Here is a 14,139-nt window from a genome sequence, read left to right on the forward strand (position 1 = left end):
TTTTGATTTGATTTTTTACTTTAGAGATTTCATACTTTAAGTTGTGATTAGAGTTTAGAAATTGGATGAGATAGAGCGACGAGTTCCGAATTTGGATCAGAGTCGATTTGTAATCGATGAATTTGATCGCGAACTACTGTTGGGTTATTTACGAAACTACCACCGCGTGTTTTTAATCGAACGCTCTATAAGGTCGCGTACGTAATGTACGATAAGCCATTATTGTACTTTAATCACCCCCATATATATATATATAAATGAAACGTTTAAAAGCTCTCTGGTTGCTTCATACATTCTCTCAAGCCACCAGATTGCATTATTTATAAATGAAGGCTTCTCATACATTTGACCCGAATTCACGGGTATGGGTCTCACCAAACCCAGATGCTCCTTAAACGAGTTATAACATCTGATTTTATTAATAATTAATCTCACCAAATATTTGATGTGAAAATCTTACAAAATAGAGATATACTAAAATTCATATATGATTTTTTAATATGTGTTATTTATAATTAAAAAACAAATTTATGGTAAAAAAACTAAGCAGTTTTGGATCTTACTAAACCCAAATAGCTTTTAAAGCGGGTCGTAACATCTCATTTATTTGTGAAACATTTTATCATCAAACCATAAGTATATTATTCATACAATAAATACAATTAAAATTCAAAAAATATACAAATATTATAAACAAATAATATAAAAACCCCGTAATACGGGGATAAAAACTAATATATATATAATAGATATATATATATATATATATATATATAGGTATATATATATATGTTTGAGTTATAATAAGAAGATTAGTTTTCCTAAGAAGGATAGGAAATAATCTTGTCCATTCATTTGAGAATTGAATGGTTGAGATTAGATTAAAGATTTCATCAAGTGTAAAACAGGGGTAAGGGCATAATAGGGATAACACATTTGTTGACTTTCTCTTTCCACATGCAAGGCACATGTCAAATTCCCCCATCATTTTAAAACGTCCATAACTTTTTTATACGACATTTTTTTTCAAAATAATTTCATCATAAAAACGAGTGTTTTTTATCTTTTATATGAGTATCATATTGCTTTATAAAAATAAAAAAAAATTCGTGGGTTTTTAGTGTGTTTTATCATAATTGTGTTTTACAAAATTATGTTATACAAGTGTGTTTTATTTTTTTATAGTGTTTTTTGTATTGTGTTTTTTACATTGTGTTATTTAATTGTGTTTTCATTGTGTTTTTATTTTCATAGTGTTTATTCCATTGTGTTTTTTACATTGTGTCTTTTTCATTGTGTTTTTCATAGTGTTTTATTTTTCGGCGAAATTTCCAAAGACTTTTCCGGCAAGGTGGTGGCGGTGGGTGGCGGTGGGCGGTGGTAGTTGTAGGAGATGAGTGAAAATTTAAGTGGGTTTTAATTAAGTGGGTTTTTGAAATTAAATTAAGTAGGTTTCAATATTAAGATAGTAGACTAAAATACCCTTCTTCCTAGCCTTCTTAGGAAACCAAACTTCTTATTTGATTCTCTCTCTCTCTATATATATAGTTTATGTAACAGAAATAAAAAGAATGAGAAGGAAAACAAGGAATTGTGAGTTATATAAGAAAAAGAGTATAAAAGTTTGGTCAAATTAAGCATCGAAGACTTCTCTCCCTCATCATCGCCTCGACTTTCTTTATCGATTTCTTACCATTTTCCCTTCTTTCACTTTGATTTATTTTCAAAAAACTCCCATCACTTTTATTATTTATTATAGAATGTGTTAATCGTACATCCATTATAGGATGTATATAGAAGATAAAATATTTGTTTAAAGGGTGTATAAATATCAAAAAAGAATATATGAATAATCATTTCTTTTATTTTATCGAGTAATAAAAGCTAAACTTAAATGCTATTGTATCATTCCCATCGATATGATGTTAACTAATATTAGAATAAATGATGTATCTCGGTCAAACTTTTGTGCCTAGACTGGATGACAATGACCTTTGTGATTCGCAAATAACATAATGTTTACTTTATTGTTTATTGTGATAACCTTAATAAAGTGAATATCACATAACACAATTACATTCAAACAAAAATCAAGAGGTTGTTTTTTTTTTTTGTAAGTCTATCAAGTATATTGTTTTTTACCCAAAAACCAACATATCAGCTTTGTGAGAAGCGATAAATTGGTGTAGGGATACCTTTCTTGATTTATTTATCTATATTATTATAAATTTTTAATGTTATTTTTTATGTATACATGTGAAAATCTCATGATACCAAAAGTTTTAAAATTGGAAAAGGAAAATAAAATTAAAATATAAAATTTCAGTTAAAGGGAAAAACACTTTCTAATTTAAGTTTCATTAAATTAAGTTTCATTAAATTTAATGTGAAAATCTCCCATTAAATTTTCGGGTATCAAACTGATTATTCACGTGCTTAGAGTATTATCGTAATCGTAACACTTATATTATTTTATTTGGTTTTACCCTAGATCAGTCGTTAAAATAGAACATAAGAACATATATACCCTAGATCAGTCGTTAAAATAGAACATAAGAACATATATACAAACAATTACTGAATAGTAACTAGATGATATAAAAAGTAACTAGATTAAAATTAGTGAATAGTATAAAATATTATTGGAAAAGTATTAAAGTTTCGACTTTTTCTTTAGTATGTATTTTTTTTTCCTGAAAATCACAAGTTACGTTCCTAGAAATTGTAGCCTGCAGCTGACGCACACGAGTGCTCTCCATAGCCTTACCCTTTTTTATTGCTTGTAAGGTAAGATCAATATATTCCCACATCGCTTTAATCATATTAATACCCTAGTTGCATACATATATATTACTAGTTTTTATCCCCCGTATTACGAGGTTGTTTTATATTGTTTATCATAATATTTATTTATTTTTTAATTTATATTTTTTTATTATATGAAATTTAATAATATATTTATGGTTTGATTATAAATTGTTTCACAAATAAATGAGATGTTATAACCCGGTTTAAAAGCAATATGGTTTTGATGAGACCCAAGACCCCCTTTTTTTAGCATCAAATTGGTTTTTTAATTTAAATAACATATATATATATATATAGGGGACCGATCATGCGAGAAGTAAAATTATAACGAGAAATACGAGAAGTGAATCTTAGCCATTGATAAATGTAATCAATGGTACAAAATACAAATGACATTTTTGTAATTACAAATGGCATTGATATGGTGGTTATTAATGTGAAAGGGCAAAATCGACAAATATATTTAGGCAGAAAAGAAAAAATGCATCACCTTTATCAAATCCTCATAATTATGCCTAAATTAATTTACGTTGACATTATTCACTTTGATCAAACAATTATGAGTTTTACTATTAACTCAAATTGTTAAGGTTCAAGGATTCATAATTGTATGTCGTTTACATATATTTTTTCTCAATCAAGTTTTACAACATTATCTACCGAGAATATTCAATCAAAAAATTATGATTTTTATATTGGATTAATTTGTAAAAAAGATAACAACACATGTTCACCAAGCATCTCAGTTGTGTACTTGTGTAGGGTAAGTGTATTTTTTAACTGTGTAGTGTGTGTAGGATAAGTTTTATTACTGTGTAGGGTATTTAGGATAAGTTTTTGTTTACTGTGTACGGTGTGTAGGATATGTTTTTTTTTCGGTGTAGGGTGTGTAGATAAGTTTTATAACAGTGTAGGGTATCTAGGATAAGTTTTTGTTTACTGTGTACGGTGTGTAGGATATGTTTTTTTCTATGTAGGGTGTGTAGGATAAGTTTTATTACTGTGTAGGTGTATGTAGGATAAGTTTTTGTTTACTCTGTACGGTGTGTAGGATATGTTTTTTTTTGTGTAGGGTGTGTAGGAAAAGTTTTTTTTTTTCTGTGTATGGTTTGTAGGATAAGTTTTTTTTTACTATGTAGGATGCATACGATAAGTTTTTTTTATTGTGTAAGGTGTGTAGGATATTATTGTTAACGAATAAATGTGTAGAATGTGTAGGATAGATATGTTTACTTTGCGTGGTTCGTATATGTAAATTGTTGTGTAGGATGAACATGTTTATTGTTTAGGCTATGCTGAATAAATATATATAAAAAAAAAAGTTAAACGTACTTATTAAAATATTATAATACATTTACTTGATTTATGGTATTTGTTTTTGGAAAATATATGTGTGCTTGAAAATGACATGCGAAATTCAAGCAGCTCATGAAACATGATTATGATATTGTCCAAGGAAAATATTAAGTTGTGGTAAATAATGTTGTTGTTGTTGTTAATATTATAAGAATCTCTAAATATGAGCAATGTGGAATTCCATGTTTACATACAATTATACATGTATATTGTTAATATTATTGTGATTTCTATATAGCTTTTCTGTATAATGTTAGATTAATGTGATGCCATTAATAACTACTATTCATTCAATATGAATATTTTCCTCGACACAAATATTTTTATTTGATCTTTGTTGGTATTCTGATGTTTAAAATTATGACATGGTCAATGATGATGAAAATCTTTATAATTTTATTATAAACAAATAAAAATAAATAATATGATATGAAACCTCTTGCAATTAATAGTTACCAAAATTAACATAAATGATAGATTACATTTATACCCTTGTAGATAATTTAATGGAAAAACAAATAAAAAAATATATGATTGGTTGTAACACTTCTCGCTGCAAGAATACTTCTTAAATGAACCAATACCTATATATATATATACATGTAGGGGAGGGATATTTTGAGAAGATGAGTTGTAAGAACTTTAAGAATTCAATTTTAGACCACACATTTAATTAAATGAGTTAGAATATGTGGCTGAGATTAAATTTGATTAAAAAATGAATTAGGAGAGAGAATAAAGATTTTTGTTGATTACACAAGTTTAAACTTTAGTTACACATGTGTAAAAAGTAGATTCGGTGTGTAAAAAATTACGGTATTTTTTTTGTACATTACTTACACTTACGTATTACACATGTGTAAAAAATATTCAAAAAAAGTTGTTACGTTGAGTTCTTTCGAGTTCTTAAAACTCAAAGCGGTTCTCAAAAGAAATCAATCATATAAATATATATATATATATATATATATATATATATATATATATATATATCTTTTTAAAAAATAAATAAGATATTATTTTTTTATTATATCTTATTTTATATGATTTTTACATAAATAATTTGGTATTATAAATTGTTTCACAAATAAATGAGATGTTATAATCCGGTTTAAAAGCTATATGGTTTTGATGAGACCCAAGACCCGTTTATTTTTTTTTACTATGAAATTGGATTTTTAATTATAAATAATATTTATGAAAGTTAATAATATACATATGGTTTGATGAGACCCAAGACCCGTTTATTTTTTTTACTATCAAATTGGTTTTTTAATTATAAATAATATTTATGAAAGTTAATAATATACATATGGTTTGATAAGACCCCAGACCCGTTTATTTTTTTACTATCAAATTGGTTTTTTAATTTAAATAATATATATATCTTTTTTAAAATAAATAAGATATTATTTTTCATTATATCCTATTTTATAGGATTTTTACATAAATAATTTGGTGAGAATAATTTTTAATTTAATGAGATGTTATAACCCGTTTAAGGATTATCTGGGTTTGGTAAGAACCATACCCATGAATTCGGGTCAAATGCATGAGAAGCCTCCATTTAAAAATCAAGCAAATCTGGCGACTTCAAAAAAAGGGGGAGCGACCACATTTCGACACGTAGGATTTTTATGTCTTCGTTTATATATATTATAGATAACTACTTAAAGGATGAAGCCACTCGAACCAATAGATGTTCAGAAATTTAAGATATTTTTAGATATGTAATTAATTAAGTTAACTCAAATCTGTAAAATCGTACAAGCTTATAACTCCGATTATTAGGCCACCTGAAGAAACACGAATCCACCCCTTAGGTCTAATGACTTAGTCCAAGGGTTATGTTTAAGTATTCCCACGATGGGTTAGAATCCTTCTTGGCGCAGATGAATGTTTCCTGCAAAACAAAACACCGTGAGCTCGTTACGAGGAATATGGGGGGATTCTCTCGTAACCACCCTCCGGCGTGAGAATCAGTATTTGTTCTAAAGTAAGAGTATATAATATTGGATGATGGATCCTACTTTTTGGAGATGAACTTATATTTATAGTTGGTAGGAGAGAGAGTATGGCCAACTGCCTTGTCAGGGTTTCCACCAATTATATTCTCCACTCGTGCGATCATGGAGGTTAATGGGCATCCTGGCCTTTTAATATTGACGTGGTGTACTATGTTGTACCGTCTTTTATGTGTGGTTTATTCCCCATTGGTTGAGAGATATTTCCGATGTATATTCTTCCTTTTTGTCCCATGCTGATGGAGATCTTGGCGCTACCATTCCCGAGGTTCAGTGGATGTTTATTATATTGGCCATATTCCTGGCGCCATGCTATCCGTTGGGCGCTTAATATCTTCGCTCAGCGGGACTATATGTTACTTTAGGGTGGGTTTAGTACCCTACCCCTACAAGTCCCCCTAGTCTGTAGGTGCCCTTTTTGAAGAAAGGGGAGCTATTGACTTATCATGGGGAGTATTTCATTTAGGTAAAGGTTATTGGTAACCCTCCCATGACGTATGCGTTTTGGCGGGAGGTTATGCATAACTGTACCTTGGTGTCAGGGGAACCTTTGTTGGCAGAAGGTTATTGATTACCGTCCCATGGCGGAGCCTTTTTTGGCCTTTTTTGGCGGAAGGTTATTGATAATCGTCCCATGGTGGAGCCTTTGTTGGCAGGAGGTTATTGAAAACCATCCCATAGTGGAGCCCTTTTTTGGCGGAAGGTTATTGATAACCGTCCCATGGCGGAGCCTTTGTTGGCAGGAGGTTATTGATAACCGTCCCATAGCGGAGCCATTTTTTGGCGGGAGGTTATTGATAACCGTCCCATGGCAGACCTTTTTTGGCGGGAGGTTATTGATAACCGTCCCCTGGCGGAGCCTTTTTTGGCGGGAGGTTATTGATAACCGTCCCATGGCGGAGCCTTTGTTGGCGGGAGGTTATTGATAACGGTCCCATGGCGGAGCCCTTTTTTGGCGGGAGGTTATTGATAACCGTCCCATGGCGGAGCCTTTTTTGGCGGAAGGTTATTGATAACCGTCCCATGGCGGAGCCTTTGTTGGTGGGAGGTTATTGATAACCGTCCCATGGCGGAGCCTTTTTTTACAATACTTGCTTATCCATTTTGTTGAAGATGTGACGTCTTATTTTGACGGGCAAAGATGAATTAAATGAATGTCAGTGAAGCGACGGTTTGACATGACAGTTTGACGACGGTTACGTTCTGCAGACAGTTTTTTTGTCTGTGTCAGGAGCGTGGGCGAGAATCCCGGTGACGCGCCCAGATGTATCACATTTTCCTGAATTGTCTTTAGCATGTTGCCTGGTGATTGGACCGCGTGTCTTAGCTCCCTTTTGTACTCCACACCGACATTAATTGCGAAGGGTATAAAAGGAGAGGTTGTAGCTCCCTTTTGTACTCCCTTTTGTACTCCCGTTTGTACTCCCTTTTGTACTCCCGATTTCCTAATTCACCAAATTTCATTTGCTTCTTCTATACTTCTTTTCCCCTTCCTTTTCTTATAATTTCTTTTATGGTTGAGTCGTCTCAGCCCTCAAAACCAAAGAAGAATAACACTATGGAGTTCATTGGTTGTCGGATGTCTTGCGAAGACTTCGATATCATGGTCAAGGTTTACCACCTTGGCCTTGAGTTTGACCCTGAGTTGCCTGCTCCGGACAAGACAGTCAGGCAGGCTCTTGCCGGCAAGATTGTCGTGTACAAGGAGTAGTTTCTTCATGGTAACTTCCGGTTGCCGATTACCCGATTTATGTTGGAGGTTTTGGATGTGTTTGGGTTGCATCTAACCCAGATACACCCTCTCGGAATGGCCCGTATCCACCATTTCGAGTACACTTGTCACTGCCTCGGCATCAAGCCCTCGACTGACAAGTTGTCGGCCTTCTACGGGTGGCGCTATTCTCAGAGCTGGTATAACTTGTTTACCCGTCCTGGCGCCAAGGCCATTGCTCTGGATGCGCCGAAAATTCTGCATGAGTGGAAGAGTCTCTTCTGCTACGTTACTGCGCATGTGGTCCCCCATGTTATGCATTTTGGGGATGCTAAGGACCTACCGAAGCCTAAACCCGTCCCTTATTCTAGGACGGACTGGTTTAACACATTACAGGCCAGCCTTTCCCCACTCCGTTCTTATCCAGAGCGCGCGTTGGTGCTGTTTGGGATGAGTCGCATATGGGATGATGCGACGAAGGTCCCTTTTTTCCATTTGTTCTTATTAATATACTAACTTTCTTTTGTGACTGCTGAGGTGGAGGAAACGATGTTGTTGCTGCAACCTCCTCCTGAAGGTACGAAGATCTTGTACCACCGGAAGCTAGGTCCGTGGGAGGAGCCTATCCTTGCCAGGACTGCTCCAAACTTTGTGTTTCCTCCTCCTATGGGGCAGTCATTTCCACCACGGCCGCTGCCACCTCCCAGCTTCGTTAACCGAAAAGAGGGTAAGTTGTAATATTACCTTTACTGACTTATGTGTTTTCTTGTACTTACTCCTTTTTATCTTTTGTTTTATTTCCAGGTAAACGGTCTCATGTTGTGCGCTTTCCTAAATACGGCGGGAAGAGCGAACAAGCTAGCGGTTGAAAGGCGGTTGCGCCTCAGATATATACCGCCATGAGAGACGTCGTGCATGATGATGACGATGTCATCCTTTTGTCCAACGTTCCCTTTGGACCTCTCGTATCTTCTTCGGCGACATTGCTTGTGTTGTCTGGCTCTAGCGCTGGCGCTCCGTTACTCCCAACCGCTGGCGGCCAGGCTACTGAAGGCTCTTCTTTGCCTTCAGTCTTTCAGCCTGGAACCGTTGTGGACACAAGTCCGCTCGCCGTCGTCCTAATTTTGACGGTTGGTGGGCTTGTGATGCCTCCAACCTCTCTGGCTGGAACTGTGGTGGATACTACGGTGTCCTCCACTTCCACTTTTGTTTTTTCTGCTGCTACTGGGACGCTCATTGTCCCACACCACGCAGCGTCCGCTTTGACGGACAATGATGAAGAAGAGGAAGAGATTCGTCTCTTCTAGAAGCCCTGCCTTGGCGGGTTCATGAAAATGACTAGCTTGGTTAAGTCTCAAGGTATGACGTGTTGTGAACTAATATTGTTGGTATATTTCTTCTCTTCTTAATTGTTTCTTTTCCTTCTAGGTTCCTGAAGATGTCTTCTTCAATGGAAGTTTCATCCGACGTGTCTTCCGCTGTCACCATACCTTTGGTGACGGGTGTTATTAGTTTTTCGATGACGATAAGTGTAGGCAACTTGTATGAGGCGACGTCTGCGCTACAGTCGGTGACTTTGCCGATGATGACGGGTGTGGTTGGCCCGTCTGAGGCCGAAACCATTGTGACGACAGTGCCTGTATCGGCAGAATCCGTTATTCCATCTGAGTTTCAGTCTACGGCGTCTGTTTTTGAACCGATGAAGGCAACTGTGGACGGGTTACCTAAGGTTACCGTCAGTCAGTCAGCCAGTGGGACATTTCGCTCCCAGACGTTTGCTGAATTTCTGAAGTCTAAGGAGTCTTTGTCGGTCAAGACTTTTGTTCTTGATGGCGATGAGGATGTTCAACCGCCTCTTTTTGATGTTGGGGCAGTGGTTAGCGGTAGAATTTTTGATTTTGCGAGTAGTAGTGATGGTGGGGCAAGTGTATGCGAGGATGATTGAAATGATCACATTGGGTGCAAAAACGACATGAGGATTAAGTCGAATTATGAAAGTTACTAGTGGGGCATAACGGGTGAATACCGATGGAGAGTTTCTTGTTTGGGATACTTTGATTTTGTCGAGGTTGATGATTGATTTGATTAACAACATAGTTTTTTTTATTAGACTTGCGCTTGATGTGGTCGTTGTTGTTGATGCAAGGATGAGTAGGGGTAAATGAATTAAGATTTAAATCAAGGAAATTAATGAACAAGTTTGAATTTGGTTGTATTAATGTTTTGAATTTGAGTTCATATTTTAGAGGTTGCAGCAGTTAATTCCTTGACTATACACGCGGTAGTCATGAGAACTAGACTATTGATGTCGAGGACGACGGTGCTTGCTTAGGTGAGACATTCTACGAGGACCAAAATAAAGATTTATGAAATAGAGGATAAGTTTGAGGAAGACATTAGTATAATAAAATGTTTAAGTATGTAGATAACTTATAATAACGTTGCCTTAAGAAGTAATGGGATTTGCGTCATAAGTATTAAAAGTAAAAGATTATAGCATGATGGGGGTACATTGCGTAAATAGTTATTAGTTGATGTAGTCAATATGATTAATGTGTAATGACTATACGAGGAGATAAGTCAGTTTAAAATTTAGATTTGTTATTTGATTAAGTTAACTTTACAATAAACAAACGAAATATATTTGTGGATGTTGGCCTCCCATGAGCTTTCCATGGCAATTTGAATGACCCAGCGAAACTAACGAATAAAAACAACTAAGTTGGACAGTCCGTGAGCGTTACATGGCATTTTGATTGTCCCAACTAATTAACGAATTAACAATACACTATAGTTTGTCGGCCCAATGAGCGTTACATGGCGTTCTAACCGACCAAAATAAATAACGAACAAACGAGAGAAATATGAGTAGTCGGAGCATCCCGTGAACCACCACGTATGATGAACTCCAACAAAAACATAAAACAAACTGGGAAATGGATAGTAGGAGGGCCCATGGGTTCCATGGATTTTTCACCCAACTAACCATATAAATAACAAAACACAATAATCGGAAAAACCGAGTTAGCCACAAACCACCGTGAATTCGGTTTAAAAACAACCTAAGGTGTCGGTCGTATGACAGTTGTGTTCCTCTTTGGCCGAGAGGAATTTTTCATGCTACCTAACCTTAAGATGAAGGAATAAAACAAAAGTAGGGAATTCTTAAGGAATTTCCCAAAAATAAAAAGTCAATCTATTTCGAAAAGTTTTCTTTGAATGTTGAGGCATAGCCTCAGAGTTGTGTGTGTGTGTGTGTGTGTGTGCATAACAATACAATAATAAATAATCATTAAAGAATTATATAAGAAAGCTGTAAACAATTAGCTTTTGAACACATAAGGCAAATAGTTAAACACGTATGGGGCTCCTAAGCATGTTACTATGGCACCACTAACGACCTATCTTAAACCTTCTGCTCTGATACCAATGTGTCACACCCCAACCTACGGCGGAAATGCCGGGGCGCGAACTGATTGCTCACAGCTTTTCAAAGGTTGCTATCAAGCAATAATATGAGTTTCAGTTTCTATTAATTAAATTACCTATAAAACAAAACTCCATACAATATTCAAACAAAACCATAGTGTATCAAACAAATATATATCATAAATAATATTGTCTCGTTAATATTTTCTTCTAGCGTACATCCTTAAGTGATCTTCTAATTACTTCACGTCACATGAATACCTACATATGCGATGAAAATAAAGTAGTTTTTTCAACATAATGTTGAGTGAGCAACACACCAGTTTAAATGTACATATAGTATATATAAAAATAAGTAATTTCAACAAGTCATATGAGAATAACAAATTAACCAAATGAGCAAGTATAACTGAGATGTCGAGAAGCATAAAGGCTATAACGACTGGCGTATGATCATAGTAGACTGAGATTATGTTGGACCTCTCCGAATGCGGAAGCATATAAAGCAAATAAACACATAAACAAGTAAGGTATAAGTTGTTAACACATAAGACAATAGTTGCAGTTTTGAGTATAAGTATATATGAGACATATAATTTACGCATATGTCCCCAAAACATGGAAAAAGAAGTAAAATAGGGGAATGTGGTACACACCTCAACAGACGAAAAGGGGAAAACAATATAATAAGAATGTGTATGATAGATCAAACTCTTCAAAGAATACTGACGAGATGTCCTATTAACGAATGATTACGAAAACAAATATAAATAAGTGACTAGGTAGAGATTCGGATATTTTAAGGATCGAGTAATCATACAAAAGCTATTTGTTACTAATTTTTATTACTTGGTAATACAACTTTTATTTATTAAGCTTATAACATACTTTTAATTATATAAAATACATAAAGGTAGTTAATTGCATATTTATAAAGATTTCATAGTTTATATAAAGACATTTATTTTAAGCTAAAAATATGTTTAAGATATTTATATAAATTTTTAATAATAATAACAATAAAGCTTTTTTTAAATACATAAAGACAATAATCAACAATAAATAGTAAATAATTTATATAACTAAAATCTTATATAAAATACTTAATAACTATATAACACATTAAGGTTTAATATATAAATTCAAATCATGTATTTTAAATAATCAAAACCTCTAATAATATATTACATATACATACATACATATATGTATATATATAGGGTTTGGATCAAATACAAATGAAATTAACGTGCTAAAGTGAGAATCAAGGTGAGTAATTATATATACAAGTAGAGTAATTATCATAGAGTAATTACATAATTACTCTATGATTATTACTCTACTTGTATATATAATTACTCTACTTGATTCTCACGAGTAAATAATAATAAAAATAACAAAAACAGCCTGCCATGGCCGGGACTCGAACCCGCGCCAGTGGCGGCTCACGGAGTTAAACGCACGCTGCACTGGCCAGCTGAGCCAGTGCCTCACACATTCAAGATCTAGAAATTATATTAATTAACCAGAACCCCCAGAAACCCCCAAAATTGAATATAAACCCTAGATCTTAAATCAATCAATCCATTCGTTTTAGGTTTAATTAATGTTAGGGCGTATGTTTCTAGATCAAAAAAGAATTTGTTGAATACAATGATTACCTATAACAATGACGGATTGATGGCAGACGACGAGATGAGACGGTCGAATTTATGTGGATCAAGAACTGGTACCAAACGACGATGATAATATAATTGATTGTAGGGGTTTGTTAGGCGCTGGTATAAGGATGATGTTGGTAAGTTTAATTGTGTTTTGGTGGTCGATACATTGTATATTCATGAATGGCTTAGGTCGGCTTCCTTATAATAGTTAATATGAATCATCAATTGATCAATTAACGTATTTGTTGATGTCGGCAAGGCCGATTATAGCAAGATTATCAAAGTGTGATTCAATTTCCATGTTACACACGAGAATTAAGGCCTAAGTTAACCAAAACAGGATCCGGATTCGTGAGATGGGTGTGGTAAGAGAATATGGGTAAACGAGTTATAGGGTTAAGATATTATAATATAATAATATAAATCAGATTTGCCCAATGGTCCTTCTAGTTAAAGATGAGAACAAAAATAGTTTAGATTGGGTTAAAAATGTATATTAATCAAAGTACTTTTAAATTATTAACAATAATATTAAGATAATAATAATGACTGGTTAAACGCGATATTTTATTGTTAAAGTTTTCCGAACATAAGAGCGGGTCGGGTAAACGGATAAAAATAATATTTTAAAAATATCCGAGTTGTTACACCATACAATTAAGTTGTGATAGCATCCATAAGACACATCTCTAAATCTTCAGAGACTACTAAGTTGATTAAATATCTTAAGGTTATTGCATCCATAACAGGGAAATATGTTTCATCATATTCAATCCCTAACCTTTGTGAAAAACCTTGAGCTACAAGTCTAGCTTTGTATGCCCTACAGGCTTTACAATATTTGGTGTAATAACAATAGGTCCAAAAACCTTTAGATTGTTTAGTGAATTTAATTCAGCTTGCATGGCATTTTTCCATTTGTTCCAATTTTGTCGATTTTGATATTCATTTACAGATTTTGGTTTAGGGTCATCATTTTCTTTCATAATATCGCTTGCCACGGAATAAGAAAATATATCATCAGTATTTTCCAATTCATCTCAATTCCATATTATATGTGTTTGGCCATAGTTGATTGACAACTCTTTATTGGAATCATTTATTTCTTCTTGGGGGAAGGTTATATCATTTACTCCTTCCTGAGGGA

This window comes from Bidens hawaiensis, unplaced genomic scaffold (genome assembly GCF_021521415.1).
Source record: "Bidens hawaiensis isolate Kalapana, Puna unplaced genomic scaffold, B.hawaiensis_p1.1 tig00037336_1, whole genome shotgun sequence".
Taxonomy (NCBI): domain Eukaryota; kingdom Viridiplantae; phylum Streptophyta; class Magnoliopsida; order Asterales; family Asteraceae; genus Bidens; species Bidens hawaiensis.